This window comes from Tenrec ecaudatus, chromosome 3 (assembly GCF_050624435.1).
Source record: "Tenrec ecaudatus isolate mTenEca1 chromosome 3, mTenEca1.hap1, whole genome shotgun sequence".
NCBI lineage: Eukaryota > Metazoa > Chordata > Mammalia > Afrosoricida > Tenrecidae > Tenrec > Tenrec ecaudatus.
In genome coordinates, this window is record NC_134532.1 from 73,525,518 (window position 1) to 73,541,763 (window position 16,246).

Genomic DNA, 16,246 nt, shown 5'->3' on the forward strand with positions numbered 1-16,246 from the left:
ACCCTCCAGATAAAATTTCATTTAAAATAATAAAGTGTGCTTGTCTCACATGAGGGGTCATACCAAAGCAGACAGCTGCTTTGAATCTTTGACTAGATAATACCTAAAAGATGGAAAGTCCATGTAGCAAGGGACTCAAATAATAATAGAATTTTCCCATTAATTTTAAAGCCCCTTTGTTGATCTAAATCTATAGCTGGTTTTTCTTTTTCATTAAAAATATTAGTGCTAGGAAGACAATGCCTTACCCTGTGTCTATCTACTCAGACAGGGACAAATTCACATTAACCACATGAATTCAGTGGAATGAGAGCTGTAGGGACATCTTCACCCTCATCTCTTGGTGACTGAGGGAGACGGGAGTTCCCAGCAGCTGGTGGGAATACGTGTTGGGAAGCTGGAACAATTCCTGCTCAGTCAGCCTGTGACGCTCCTGCCAGCGTAGCTGATGGAAGCAGACGTTGATCTTAGACGCGCAGAAATGGTACTTCCCTGAGAATGTGCCTTCTGCGCATTCTCACTCTCCCAAGACTCACAACTGGAAGAGAACCTTGTTATGTTGTGACGCTGCCGGGAAATATCTGCCTCTAAATCTCCAAAACGTCCAGAGTATAGGAAATGGTGGCATTTATTCTAAGATTGTGTGCTCAGCCCAACTTTGAGGAAGGCCCAAACTCAACATCCTCTAATAAAAGCTCAGGGCATCCGTCCGTCTGTCCCTCTTCCAATAGGCCACCAGCGACACCACTCAGAATCAGCAACTCGGATTTCTAAGCAAGCAATTGCTTTTGTGTGTGTGTGTGTGTGTGTGTGTCTTTTAATTGGAAAGATGTAAAAGGACGCAAAATGGCGTTGAAGCTTCAAGATTCGGAGATTCTCTGATATGTCATATAGATTTTCAGTTTTGATGCTGAATGGTGAAAGTCTGCTGATGATGCCAAGTTTTGCACATTCCAAGAACACGGTAAGTGCTTGCTATCTTGAGTAGGCTGGTGTTGGTTAGCTCCTTCTCAGGACGACTCACGTGCAACCGAAGGAACTCCTGCTCTGGCCCATGGTACAGTCTTGGTCCCCGGGACACACTGGCGATGTCACGGCTGATGGATCCATCCGTTGTACCGAGGACATCCTCTATTTTTGCTGGCCCTCTGTTTTACCTCTTATGCTGTCAAGAGATGGAATGTAAATGCCAGGCCAGTGTTGCGAGATTGCCTGTTAAAATCACTGTAGTTAAAATTTCTAAAGTAGTATGCAATAATACTCTCCACATGTATATTTCCAAGTGACAGCTGACCAAACGTGGACTTATTTATTTTATAGACCCAGATAACCGATTCCATTTCCTCAATGGCAATTTAAAAAATAAGGTTTGGACTGCCGAAACTACACGCTGGTTAAAGATAGTTTAAATACATCATGTGAATTTCAAAATATTTGCACTATAGTCATAGCATATTTTAATCACTTTACTCATGTGAACACTGTGGCTTTGTATGCGCAGAAAATGTTTTATTAAGATACTGACTGGCTTAGCAAAAATTCCAAAGGTAAAGAAATGAATCTTTAAACAAGCATGTAAATTACCCAAGGAAGAAGACAAATATATTTTTAGTTCCTAATACAGAAGTTCTCAACCTGTGGGTCTCAACCCCTTTGGGGGTCGAATGACCCTTTCACAGGAGTCACCTGATTCATAACAGTAGCAAAATTGCAGTTATGAAGTAACAACAAAAATAATTTTATGGTTGGGGGTTCACCACAACATAAGGAACTGTATTGAAGGGTGGTTGAGAACCACTGTCCTAATACCTAATTCATAAACTCTACAAGGCACAACTCTTGGAAATCATATTTATTCTTCCAGACTAAAAAATTAGTCATTTTTTGATGGAGTTGATTTTGGCTTCAGACAACCTCTTGTGTTCCGAGAGAACTGTGCTCTGTTCAGTTGTCATAGGGTGGATGTTTCAGAAGCAGGCCACCAGGCTTCACTCCCCTGAGGGCCTCTGGGTGAGTTTGTAGTCAAGCTTAGCCACCTGCTCTACCAAGGGACTTCTTCCAAATTAGAACCCAAATCCATTGCTATTGAGTAGATTATGACATACATTTACCTTGTCCTCGTTGCCACTGAGTCATTGTTGACACACAGAGACCTGAAAGTGACCTGACAGCACAGAGTAATTCTTCCCCATGGGGTTCCCAAGGCTGTAACCATCATGTAAGCAGACTTCCACATCTTCCTCGCCACTGACCTTGCAGTTAGCACCAAGTGATTAACCACTGTAACATCAGGACTCCCTCTTCTACACGGCCATGGGATTATTTCTTACTTATAAGTTGTAATCAGCCCATGATAACTGTCATGTAATTGATGGGAGCGACTGTGTGCTCCAGTATAAATCTTACTTAGTGGAGCGAAAGACGGTGACAGCTTTTCTCCTTTCTTGTAGAAAGGAGATGACACGTTTGATGGTGATATCTCATCTTAATTCCAGCATTTTTCTAATTTTCCTTAGCGCACGCAACACTGACTAGCTCTGTCGGTCTAGGTTCCTATCGCTTCCTGTGTCTTTTATACTATGGAAAAGTCAGACTCGATATAAATGCCATAAAGCCTAGAGTTTTAAAAATAGGAAGCAGTGTACATGAAATATTCCTGTTCAAAACATAAATCTGCACTGCAGAAATATAGAATATGTATGACTTTGACCCATGTGTAACTTTGTCTTTGGCTCTATTTATTGGTCTATGTAGACTCAGCAACTTTTGAATTAATTCGTTATATCCTTGTGTAAGAGTGTGTGTGTGTGTGTGAGAGAGAGAGAGAGAGAAGGGTGGGGGATCTGTAGGCCAAGGGTAGTATTGTCATTCTTCCCCAGTCTTCATATTAATGTGTTACACGGAACTTGCCAGCCTCAAGTGAGTTATGTAGTGCTTGTTGAGTGAGTAGAAAAGAATGTCATAGCTCACAGCAGCTCTTCGCTACTCTATTTATATCTCTGGAGGTTTCATTTATAATTCAAGAAATCTACTTCTCTATTATAAGACTAAAAAGAAAAGGCTCTCTCTCCTAAAGCCCCTCACCCTTTTCTGGCCTGTTCATCTTGCAAGTTGAATGTGGATACCGAGAGTCAGAGAGGATGATGGCAAGGGTGGGGTTAACATTGGCACTCCTGTATGAGAGGACTTGGCTTCATGGGGGAAAAAAGTTCCTTTTATGTCACCTGAAAAAAGAAGACACCTGGATGACAGCACATAATGGAGATGTGAAAGTTTTGTTCATTTTGACTTCCTCATCAGATGGCATCAAGTTGTTAAAGCAATACATTCACCTCTTTATTCTGTGCTTATTTAAGTAAGATGGGATGGGATGGGATGGGCAAGAAATCTTAAAGTTATTTATTCCTTGAGGTTTGGAAATTGGGGAAGTTAATTTTGAATATAAGAAAGTCACTCTCTGGTCATGGGGTTGGAGTCATATAAACTGAGGCAGCTTGTCTCTAGCTGGGAACAGTGGCACATGAGGTCCTTTATTCTTGTCAGAAATGGATTCGAGGCTTAGATTTTCCTACTTGCAAATGTGACCCGACAGATAGCTCAATTTAAAAAGAAAAGTACCAACTCAGTCTAGATGGTAGGTCCCCATACTTATTTAGATTACCCTCCATATCCTCCCCACCTTATAGAAAACAAAAGCTACTCAGTGCCCTCCTGGCCATTGAAAACATGTGTGCTATAGCCCATGATCAACCATAAAGCATAGGTGTCTGGTTTGCTGCTATCCTGAATTGTGCCCAGGTAGCACCGCGTGTCTGTCCGTTTGTGTGCTGTGGTAGCTTGTGTTTGCTGTTATGCTGGAAGCTATGTCCTGGGTATTTCAAATGCCAGCAGGGTCACTTAAAGGGAACAGGTTTCATTTGAGCTTCCAGACTGAAAATAAGGAAGCAAGAATGGCTCCCTACTTCTGAGGAAGGAAGTGCTGAACGTTTTATGCACGTCAACGCTGAAACATTGTCATATACTGACGAACTTGGTCAGAGAGAGTGGCAAGGATGGGCTCCACACCTCAGTGGGCATTCAAAATGCTATTGAGGAGGAGCTGCTATTTTGAAGTGACATTGGCCACGATGAAGTGAATCAGGCAAAGCCTGTGGAAGTGTAGCCTTCGGGACCTTTATTTGATGATGGAGAAAAACTCAAGGTGAGGAAATTTTACAACTGCTAATTCTGACAACTTGGACCATGCGAAGTACGAATCTAGGAAAATTGGAAATTTTCAAAAATTATACAGAAGGCAGAAATATCAATATTTTAGGCATTAGCTGAAAGGGACTGATTGGCCATTTCTAACAAGATGATCATATGATTTACTATGTGGTGAATAACACAATGTGGCATTCATTGTCTCCATGGACATTGCCAAGTCAATCTTGAAGCCCAGTGTTGTCTGTGACAGGATTACATCTAGCCACTTTCAAGGAAATCTCATCAATGTAACTGTTATTCAAATATTTGCCAAATCACAAGAGCTCTGATGAAGAAATTAAATCAATCAACCAATGAATCCAGTCAGGAATTAATCAAATATGCATTCACCATGCATTGATAATTGTTAGTGATTGGAATGCCAACTAGTAGATGAATCAAGCAGCTGTTTGGGGAGCAGAACAAAGGAATAGTTCATGCTTCACAGTCAAGAAAGCTGTGCTACAGGGTTGTATTTTCTTCCCGTACTTACTCAATTAGTATCCTGAACAAAGATATGAAGAAGAATATGGCATCAGGACTGGAGGAAGGCTTATTATCAACCTGGGATATTCACAGGACACAGCCTTGCTTGCTGAAAGCAAGGAGGGCTTGAGGTTCTTACTGATGAAGATCAAGGGTTGCAGCCTTCAGTGTGGAGTATGTGTCAATGTCAAAAAGGCCCAAATCCTCCCAACTGGACCCATAGGTGACATTATGATAAATGGAGAAAAGGTTGACGTTATCAAGGCTTTTGTGTGGCTTGGATTCACAATCAGTGCTTAAATCCACATGGCAGCAGCAGTCAAGAGATCAAAAAGGCATCTGTACCAGGTAAATCTGCTATACAAGACCTCTGGAGAGAATTGAGAAGCAAAGATGTTTCTTTGAGGACTCAGCTGTACCTGCCTCAAGCTCCACTGTCAAAGAACCAAGAAACTATTAATCCAGTTACTGTCTCTATAGATTTACCTATCCTGGATTGTATATAAAGAAAAACAGACAAAAGAAAACATCATTAACAAAATAAATCATAGAAAAGTCTCACTTGAAAGATAATCAAACCACAACTCCAAATGTACTGTTTTCTGGTCAATTTTTACTCGTTGCATCCTTGTTGGACGAAGGAGAATTTCCCCTGTGGGTTTCTGAGACTGTAACACTTTATGGAAGTAGAAAGCCTCATCTTTCACTCTCAGAAAGATAACAGAAAATAATAGAAACTAGAACAAATTTAAAATTTGTCAAAAGGGAGAAGAAGTGATAAAGTGTTGAATTTTAGCCTAACTACATCCAGATTAATCTCTCTGATATCAAGGGATTCACCAGAGGCATAATCCAAGCGAGGACACTGCAAATAGACTGTGGGCTTTCATTGTCACCAGTAGCCCTTTTTAAACCAGGTGATCAGATTAAACACAAATAGGGTTCCCTCCTCTGATCTTGGATTTTATTATATACAATCCTTAGATCACAGAGGCTGTTGTGCTTTTTCCTGTGGACTTGGCTTACACCTCACTTAGATGGCTGCTGGTTTTGTTTTGTTTTTTTAACATTTTATTAGGGACTCATACAACTCTTATCACAATCTATACATACACAAACATCATTTGTATAAAGCACATCTGTACATCCTTTGCCCTAATCATTTTCAAAGCATTTGCTCTCCACTTAAGCCCTTTGCATCAAGTCCTCTTTTTTTCCCCTCCCTCCCCACTGGTTGCTGGTTTTAAGACACACCTTTAAGACACGCCTTTAAAAACCCAGTTCTTTCTGGTACCTGGGTACCATCTGATTTCTTCAACACATTTTGCTATAGCAACCATGTTTTCATTAATCTCTTCATGCAGACAAGTATCAAGTATAGCCTGGGAAATTTATGTAGCAGCTCTACTTTGTTCTTATGAGTATGCCCAATGGCATTGGGTTTGCAGGTACAGAGGGAGCCCTAAAGGATCGATGGTAGCAAGGTGGTTGAAGTGCTCCATTGCTAAATACAAAGCCAGCAGTTCAAACCTACCAGTTCTACCACAGAAGAAACTTGTGCCAGTCTGCGCCCATACAGACTGAAACCCCAGGGAGCAGTTCTGCCCTGTTTCATAGGGTTTCTGTGATAGCAGTGGGTATGCTAAGTACCCATTTTCTGGCTAGAATAAATGGTTCATAAACTCTTTGCTGAAAATGAGGACTAAGTTGGAGGTTTGAAAAGAATGGGTGGCGATCTACTTCCAGAAAGCCATCTATTGAGAACGCTCCAGAGCACAATTCTACTCTGACACACGTGGCGTTAGCATGATCTGGGGTACACTTGAAGGAAAATGGTCCTAGGTGCAGGTGATAACATGATAAAACAAGTAAAGCAATACAACACTCGGTTTAGCAAAGTTCACATTTTAATGGAGACACAGACCCTGCATAGACAATGGTAATTCAGCTGGACAAACCAGTAATTCAGATGGGCTAGAGATGATCAAAAAGAGGGCTGGAGGTCATAAAAGACTCGTGGAGAAGATTCTAGTTGAACGAAGTTTAAAGGATGACTACATGCAGCCAGAAAAGAAGTATCTTCGAGGCACAAGCACAAGGAATACCTTGAACAGCTCAATCTTGGCAAGAAACAATGTGCTGGGGCCAGTGAATTAATTGCCTGTCAATCCCGGTTGTTTCGCATGACATCTGATCCAGTTTCTTTCTTTCTAAAGTATGCCTTTACTGACAGAAAATGAACAGCGTAAGCAATTCCTTTGCTGAAAATCCAATAGTTAAGGACAAATTCTACATACTAAACTCACCACCTGCAGGCCAAGTGCCTACAGTAATCACATTGACATGTTATTCCAACACCTGTAACACTATTTCTAGTTTTGGCATTACACTGTAATCCGAGGGCCAGGAACCTGTGGGTTTGCCTAAACTAGGGTAACAATGTTTCTTTCAACTCACTTAATATCTTTTAAATTTTATTTATTTTTTAAATTTTAAAAAAGCAGCAGTAGAAATTGGGTTTCGTAAGACACCTGTAGAAAAGTAATTATACATTTGTTAGAAAGTTTTCTTTTAACAATTGATCCTTATTTTTTAAAAGACAACTTTAGTATGTGTATTTTCAGAACTTCTGTTAGTATTTTTCTTACTCTTTTCTGTAACCACGCATGGGATAGTGTATTATGATCTCTGTTTAAGCTTTTTCGTTCTCATCCAATCTTTTAAAAAACAAAACACCTATATTTAAGATGTACATAAATCTAAGATATTTTCAAGTACAAATGAGGGAGTGTCCCCATGTAATTGGATTACAAAGATTGATCTTTAGTAAGTACAATGTAGCATTTACAAAATAGACAATGTATGTACATTAAGCTGAATCATTAAGCTATTAAACAGCTGCATAATTAAAAGCTACAGAATGAATGCATTCTCCACAAAAATCTGCAGTACGTTAAAAAATGATTTTGTAAGACTTAAAGCAATAAAGACAGACTTTTAAAAAATATGTAACATCCTCCGCATCTTGGTCACACGAAAGTAGAGAGAAAGCTCTCCACAGACGGGCAGCTCTGGAGACATGTGAAAGGCAGCCAGACCAAAATGAGTTCTCAGTGTCTGATGCTTTCCAATTCCTTGCATTCTAATGTCCACCATTTCTTGCCCAAACCACTGACATTCTGAGCACATCTTTATAGACAGACGTGGAAGAGCAAAGCATTTCTGTTCTGCTCCCAGGCCCCAAGTTGCTTGAGCAAAGAAGTTATTAGTGTTTGTTGTCTATGTATTGACTCAGTTGAACATTTATTTGGCAGGGTTTTTGTTTGTTTTTTTATATTTCAAAATGGCAGCAGCTTGATTTCACAGTTGCCGAGAGCCATGGAAAAGCAGGTGGCACGTTACCTTGTTAAAATACCCTGCTGCAGCGCACAGGAGAAACACTCTAGCAATTTGAGTTGTGCTACAACTTGGGAGGAAAATAGCCATCATTTGTATTTTTCCCCGTATGTTCATCCTGGTAGGGAAACCTCAAGGGGACTTTATCAAGACATGAACCAGCTCAGAGCTTTCCCTTATTAACCTCTTCAGACGGCCACAATGTAGCTCAACTATCTCAAAGGGCCTTTTGCTTGTTAGACCCTATCCCATGAACATTTTAGTAATTGTGTTGGCAGACCACGCAAAACAATGTAGGCAATAAGACTCACAAGGCTCTCTTTAAAAATAACTTTGAAGAAGGATCACACACTTATTATTACTGGGTTGAAGCTATTGTAAGGCCAGCACAGCATCTCCTACAGAAACATTTAGCATCATTGCAGAACCAGACTGGAGGTGGCAGGCTCATTTACACAGCTGGAGCATGTGCACTGAATCGTTGAAATTGTATCCCTGCTATGGCGGAGAAGCGTTAGAAAAGGAAGGTAGGGGAGTTGACAAAAGCATTCATCATTTGTAGTCCGTTGTTAAATATTTGATGCATGAATACCATGCCTGCCTTTTATGTGAGGGTGATAAAAACTTCCTATCTTCAACCCAGCAAGAATTTTAAGTGGAGAACATATTATGTGGTCTTTCTTTCTTTTTATTCTTGGTAACAAATTTGTATAAGCGTTAGAAGTCAGAGCATTTTTACTAATATTAAAAATCGTACCCCATTATGTGGTATTTCATTATTCACAGAGGGTATTCGTGTTTCATACTTTCTAGATGTTCAATATGGGGTTTGGTGGGGAGGTCAAACTGGGTTGGAAAAAGGATCCCACTCTGTCTCGAGATTCTGAAATATATAATCTTAGGATTGCTTTTTAGAGACTTATGAGTTTGGAAAGATCAGACCCTGTAGTGTAAAAGTTAGATAGGGGACATTATTGGGATTTCCTGAATTAATAGGTTGCCTAATTGTTGATTTGCCCAAAGTGTTTTCTTCAAAGAGAGCAGAGTGCCCACAGCATGCTTAGATGATGCCTTTCAGGTGGTCAGCGGAGAGTTTAGGACTCATTAATCAAACTGCCCTTGATTTCTGCTTATGCTAGTTCAACAAAGATTTATATTTAGAACACACTGGGGAACGTGCAAATGAAAATGATAAAATCAAAAGTTGAAGGACTTGTTTCGAGATCCACAGTAAAAAGTAAGAATTTCCATACACTGTGATATAAATCAAAATGCCTATTTTCTTTAAAAATATTATTTTACAACAGGCAAGAAACATACAAGGGTTTGAGAGAGACAGCAGTAATTCTGGGTCCCCTGATGGTTAAAGCAGTTAAAATAAAGTATGTGGACACAGATATAGTAAGATAAACCTAGCTAAACCAAGTAATTGAATATTTACATAAGTCACCAATGAGAGATGTGGACCCATCAAATATTGGATTTTTGTCTCACCATAAAAGGATGCATTTGTATCCCTGATCATGGTAGATATATTAGAATTCATGAGCTCATATTAATGGTTTCACCTGACCGGCACTATATTGAATTCTGCATATAGCTGAGTTTTTTTTTTCTTCTCCAACTCTAGAGGCATGCCAATAAAGCCAGCAGTAAAATTCTTACATCTTTGAAATATTGTCACTGAAAAATATAGAATCAAAACTCACAGTTTCTCTCACTGGCCCATTTTAAATTCTGGTATTTCAGATGACAGAAATGCATTTAATGAGCTTTATGTATGTATCTGTGACCTAATCTAAATGACAAAATATTAAGGATTATATTTCAAGGCTTTTTAAATTTTCTGATCCAGAAAGCCCAAGGTAGCACAAAGGATCGAATTATCAAATGAGATACACTCGCATCAGCAATATTCCAGTATCAAGCTTTTTTAATAATTTCATAGGTAAAATTAATCAAGAGCCATTAGTGAGACAGAGACATTTGAAGCATTCTATATGCATCCTCAGTTTTCTTTTTTCCTTCATAAAACTTGCCCACGCTGGCGTTGAAGAGTAGATATATTTTCACAGTGCAAAGGGCTGTTTGCTTTATGAGATGTATATATAATTTATATTCCACATACTTGACATTTTCCAGAAATCTAGACCTCTTAATTTTTGAATTTCCTTGCCATTAGTGATACTTAAAACATGGACATCTGAGTAACAGCATGATCATTAATCTATGTCCCTGGAGATTCAGTTATCAACACATTTGTGATGAGAATAGATCAGATCACCTACCTCAGAAAGTAAATGAATAGATCATTGTCAAGTCCATTTAAGACGTTCCTGTCCAGGAAGCTCTCACAGTGGAGCCACCATGAATCACCTTGGGCTCAGTGGAAGTGAGCTTGTTTTCACTGGTTTATAAAAGTAGATATTATTTCACCTACAGTACTTGAATTCCTTTTCAACAACTATGTACTCACTCATAGCAATTAGAAGAGCTTGTTTTATTGACATATTTGAACAATTGATAATTGACCATTCTAGCTTACGATTAGCAAGCACAATGATTGCTTTAGAATTTCAGATTGTTAACATAATGGTCCTGTATAGTTATAGAGTACCATTATAAATTAAATTCTAATCATTATTAATTAAATCCTATTTATTATTAATTTACTCTTGAATATTTATTATTAAAGTACTTTTACTATTTAACAAATATTACAAAATAGCTAATAAATATAATAAATATTGTAATATTAACCACATGGACATGTTTCTTCTTGAAAATATAAATATTTAATAAATATTAAAATGCAATCTTAGTTATATTTAATATTTATTATTACTATATTATTTAATCATTAATATCAGCTTTTTCTATCTTTCACTTTTATTTTAAAACTGCCTTGTTTATGTTTTAGATGTATCTTAAACAAATATGTAAAAGTAAATTTAATTTTAATTGTGGTTAATTAGTGAGACCATTTTTGTCTATTAACTTGAGCACTGAGGGTGATTTTTATTCAATGCAATTTTTAATGTTTTTGGATTTCTGTTACCTTATTTAATACTTCCTCTTTGGATGCTTTTGTTTCATTATTCATTCCTCTTCCTATTATTGAATGTTGGATTTATTTCTTCATCTTGTGTTTTCATTGTGCTGGTGGTTATCCTAGTCTAAAAAACTGCAAAGAGGTACCAAAGCCTACAATTCACATTCATTGTACGTGATATTGGATTGTTGTGAGATGACGTAGTCTGTGGAATACCCCTGTCTCCAACACAGAGTGACTGTACATAAATCACCCCTGTCTTTAATCCCTTTCTTTGCAGCCATGACTTCAAGGTATTCTACTTTCTGACCATCTTCTTTACCAAAGATGACGTCCATTTCCAGAGTCTGGTCCCTTCTTAGTGCAAGTCTCAAGTACGTGCCAGGAAGTCTCACCATTCTGCCCTTTAAGGAACATCTTGCTGCACTTCTTCCCCAATAGAAACACTTGTTATTTTGGCAGACTATGCGATGTGCAATGATCTTTGCCAATACCCCAATTCAAAATCATAAATTCTTGTTTTGTTTCTCTTATTTACTGTCCAGTTTTTGCATATTTATAAGATGATTAAAATAAACTATCTTCACTTGAGCGCATCTTCTCAAAGTAGTATCTTTCCTTTCAATCACTTTATTAAAAAAATCATTTTATTGGAAGCTCATTCAACTCATCACAATCCATCCATCCATCCATTATGTCAAGCACATTCGTACATTTGTTGCCATCATCATTCTCAAAACACTTTGTTTCTCCTTGAGTCCTAGGAATCAGCATCTCATTTCCCCCCTCCCTCCCTCTCTCACCCTCCCTCTCTCATGAACCCTTGATCACTTAGAAATGATTATTATTTTATCAAGAATGAGTTTGCTCAATTCTACAGGTAGTGTTTACATATTGAAGTAAAACGAAATCCTTGGTAATATTGTTATTTTCTTAGTTTATCATGATGTTGCTTGTTGGTCCAGTTGTGAAGAATTTTATTTCTTTATGTATAGGTGTAATCCAGACCAAACTCTAGAGTCTTATATCTTCATTAGTCTTTCAAGTCCACTTCACTTTCGGCAGGCAGGCAAGAGTGTCATCTCATGGATTTTTAATGTGTCTTCCTCCAGGCCTGATATCCTGTTCTTCTGAATGAGTGTGGTGAAGGACACCTTTCTTGATTCAAAGCCATTTGAAAACATTGTTGGAAAAATGCACCATGGTCTATGTAAAGTCTCTGTATGAACAAAATTATGTGTTTTTTAGTTTCCATTGTTTACAGTGTTATCCATAATTTTTTTGATCCACATAGTCAAATGCTTTGCACAGTCAAGAGAACACAGTTAAACATCTTTCTGGTATTCTCTACTGCCAGCAAAGATCCATTTGATGACAACAGTTATATCTGGTTCAATTATATGCATTTCTTGCTGTTTCCTGTAGATGTACTCCTGCAACGTTTTAAACTATCTTCAGCAAAGTTTTACTTGCATGTTTTATTAAGCATAATGTTTGATAATTTCTGTAATCTGTTGGATCACTCTTGTTTTTAAGGGTACCCATAAAGATCTCTTCAAGTACCGTATATACTCGAGTATAAGCCAATACGAATATCAGCTGAGGCACCTAATTTTACCACAAAAACTGCATTAAAATGTGCTGGAAAACTCGGCTTAGACTCATGTATGTATGCTGCATAACTGCCTTCCAAATTAGTTGGCATGCACAAGTGAGCACTTCCAGCTTTGCATTCCTTTGCTGAAGCATTTCTTTGGACTTTGGCAATTCTTGGAGCAGTAATTTTTTGCTAATGTTTTTAGTGCATTTAGTCTACCTCCTGAAATAGTAGAATGTGAAGCAAATTGGGGGCAAACTCTCTATATTCCTTTGATCGTCTTTTGATACCTCCTGATTTGTTCAAGATTGTAACCATAGAATCTTTCCATGCTGCATCTCTAGACTTGACATTTTTCTTCAGTTCTTTCAGCTTGAGAAATTCAAGGCAAATTCTTTCATTTAGGTTGTCTAGCTTCAGGTCTTCACACACTTCATTGCAATACTTCACTTTGTCTTCTTGAGCTACCTTTTGAAATCACTATTCAGCTCTCTCATTTCATCAGTACTTCCACTTACTTTTCCAATCAACACTTACGAGCAAGTTTAGTTGCCGTTTCTATTGATATCCTTTATGTTCTTTTTCATGGCCTTTTGCCTTTTTTATATGTAGTGTTCATGATGTCATCTCACAACTCTTTTGCTGTTTCATTACTAGGGTTCAGTGTGTCGAATCAGTTCTTAAGATGGTCTCTAAGTTCTGAACTAATATACTGAAAATCATACATTGATCTTTATTATTCAGTTGTTTCCAATTTCTTCAGTTTGAATACACGTGATTGATGCTCTGTTCCTCATCACCCCCTATTTTCACCAGTGATATTGAGATTCTCCATTTTCTCTTTTCACAAACAGAGTTGATTTGGTTCTTGTGTATTCCATCGGTCCAGATCCACGTACATACCCCTGCTCAATGATTGACTTTCCTGCTCCTTCCACCAGCCGCTGTATGACTCTCCAGCTAGTATTTTACTTATGGATTTGAGTTTGACCGGGCTGCTTTCTGGATATAAAGTTATTTCTTATACATATACTAGTGTAGCTGTTTAGTTTTGTTTTTTTTTCTCTAGAAAACTCATCCTATGCCTCTGACAATGGCAAGGTTTCCGGGCCCTTACTTGTTTTCCTCTGGTTTTTCTGGATACTCTCTACCGTGCGTAACCCTGATGGTAGTTGAAACACTGGTTGGTCGCTTCCACTATCACAGCAATACACATACTACCACAGTACAGCAAATAGACGAAGCCTAATAAATGGATTAGGAATTTAGAGTACATTAATCCTAATAACCATGCCTTTAGTCTTACCAAATATGCTCACTTGATTAATTAGCTCTCTTATATTTTTAGTTCAATGGCTATGATTTTTATATACTTTCATTTCTTTCGGTCATTTGTTTCATCTTACATTAAGACTTCTCATTCTTATCCTGACGTTTATATTTTATAAACTGTGACTCATATGGGAAGCTATTTTGCGGTATTATACAATGTCTTCCCTTGACTTTGTTCTTAAACAGATCATTTACCTGAGCACACTACTCTGTATTTTAAGCTTTATCTCAGTGTAGTGGAAATAGTCTACATCTAGCTTCCATTTGTTGAAAACTCAGCCCTCTAAAATGTGGTAGAAGATAACTATTTTATAAGGTGTTGGTTGAAGAGTAGACTATTAGCAATGCCTATTTCTTATTTGGTATCAAATATAATAATGGTAAGATCTAGGGTGTGATTTTATCAGGATGGTACCTAATGAGTGAATGAGTAGTTCTGATAACGTATATTTGATCCAAGTAGTGAATAAGATATAACACTAACAGTTTTAAGGAGCTTGTCTCATATTTATTAAGTTGACCCACCCCATACATTTTCTTTATGTATGGTGTTTCTGATATCATCCCAGAGCTCATCTGGTCTTCTGTCATTCATGTTCAACGTATGAAATCTGTTCTTGAAATTCAAGCGCAGTATGCTCAATGTCAGCTGGGTTCTAGTGAACTTGTTATAATTTTCATCAGCTTCAAATTGCCATTACATTTGAACAATTGATGATCTGTTCCACAGTCAAGTCCTGACCTGGATTAACCTGCTGATTTGGAGCTTCTCTGTCATCTCTTCCCATAGATGTAGTCAATCCATTTGCATAAAGATAGCAAAAGGACACTAAAATTTCAGGGAAGAAGGAACAGATCAAAGAGAAGGCTAGAGACACTTTGAAACTTGCTGTTAACCATCAATCAGCTAAGACAATTGAAAGCATCGATGAAGCTAAAAAGCTCAACAGAAAATTTCAAGGAACAGCTCAAGAAGGCAACGTGAAATAGAATAAAGAAATGTGCAAAGACCTAGAGATAGAAAAGAAAAAGGAAGAACATACTCAGCATCCCTTAAACAGAAAGAACTAAAGGAAAAACCTCAAGCTTTGAGTCGCAATATTCGAAGGTTAAGTGGGCAAAATACTGAACTGCGCATGAAACATCAAAAGAAAATGGAAAGAATACAGGGCAACTATACTAAAAACAATGAGTAAATATTCACCCTCTTCTGGAGGTAGCCTATGAGGAAGAACCAATAGTGCTGAAGGAAGAAGTTCAAGCTGCACTGAAAGTATTCACTGAAAAACAAGGCTCCAGGAGTTGACCGCATACCAATTGACATGTTTCAACAAGCTAAGGACGCACGGGGAGAGCTTGCTTGTCTGTGCCAGGAAATTTGGAAGACAGGCACTTGTCCGACTGACTGGAAAGGATCCACATGTTACACACTACAAAGAAAGAGGATCCAGCAGATAGCTCAAATGATAGAAAACGTCATTGATATCACAGGCAAGAAAAATGTTGCTGGATATCATCCATCAACAGTTGCAGCCGTACATTAGCAGGGAGCTACCCGAGGCTCAGGTCAGATTCAGAGGTCATGGAACAATGGATATCCTTGTTGATGACGCATGACCTTGGCTAAAAGCAGAGAATACCAGAAAGATGTTTACTGGTGTTTTATTGACTGTGCTGAGGCATCTGGCTGTGGATACAATAAGAAACTATATATAGTCCTGAGAAGAATAGGTATTCTGGAACACTGCACTGTGCTTATGAGGAACATACATGTGGATCAGCGGCAATTGTCCAAACAGAACAAAAGAAGATAGCATGGTTTCAATTCAGAAAAGGTGTGTATCAGGGTCGTATCATCTTACCATATTTATTCAAACTGTAGGCTGAACAAATAATCAGAGATGATGGATTATAGGCAGAAGAAACTTGTAGTAGGATTGGATGAAGGTTTATTAACAACCTGTGATATACAGATATATAGCTTTGCTTGCTGAAAGTGAGGACTTGAAGCACTTGCTGATGAAGATCAAGGATTGCGGCCTTCAGTGTGGATTATAACTCAATGTATAAAAGACCAGAATCCTCACAACGGAACCAATAGATAACATCATGATAAATGGAGAAAAGATTAAAGTTGC

The 16,246-nt window shown here is 38.1% G+C and overlaps 1 protein-coding gene across 3 annotated transcripts in view; it reads left to right on the top strand.

Moving 5' to 3' along the window:
• The window catches only part of INPP4B (inositol polyphosphate-4-phosphatase type II B), a 975,417-nt gene that overhangs the window by 700,315 nt on the left and 258,856 nt on the right, over positions 1 to 16,246 (top strand). The window lies entirely within an intron of this gene.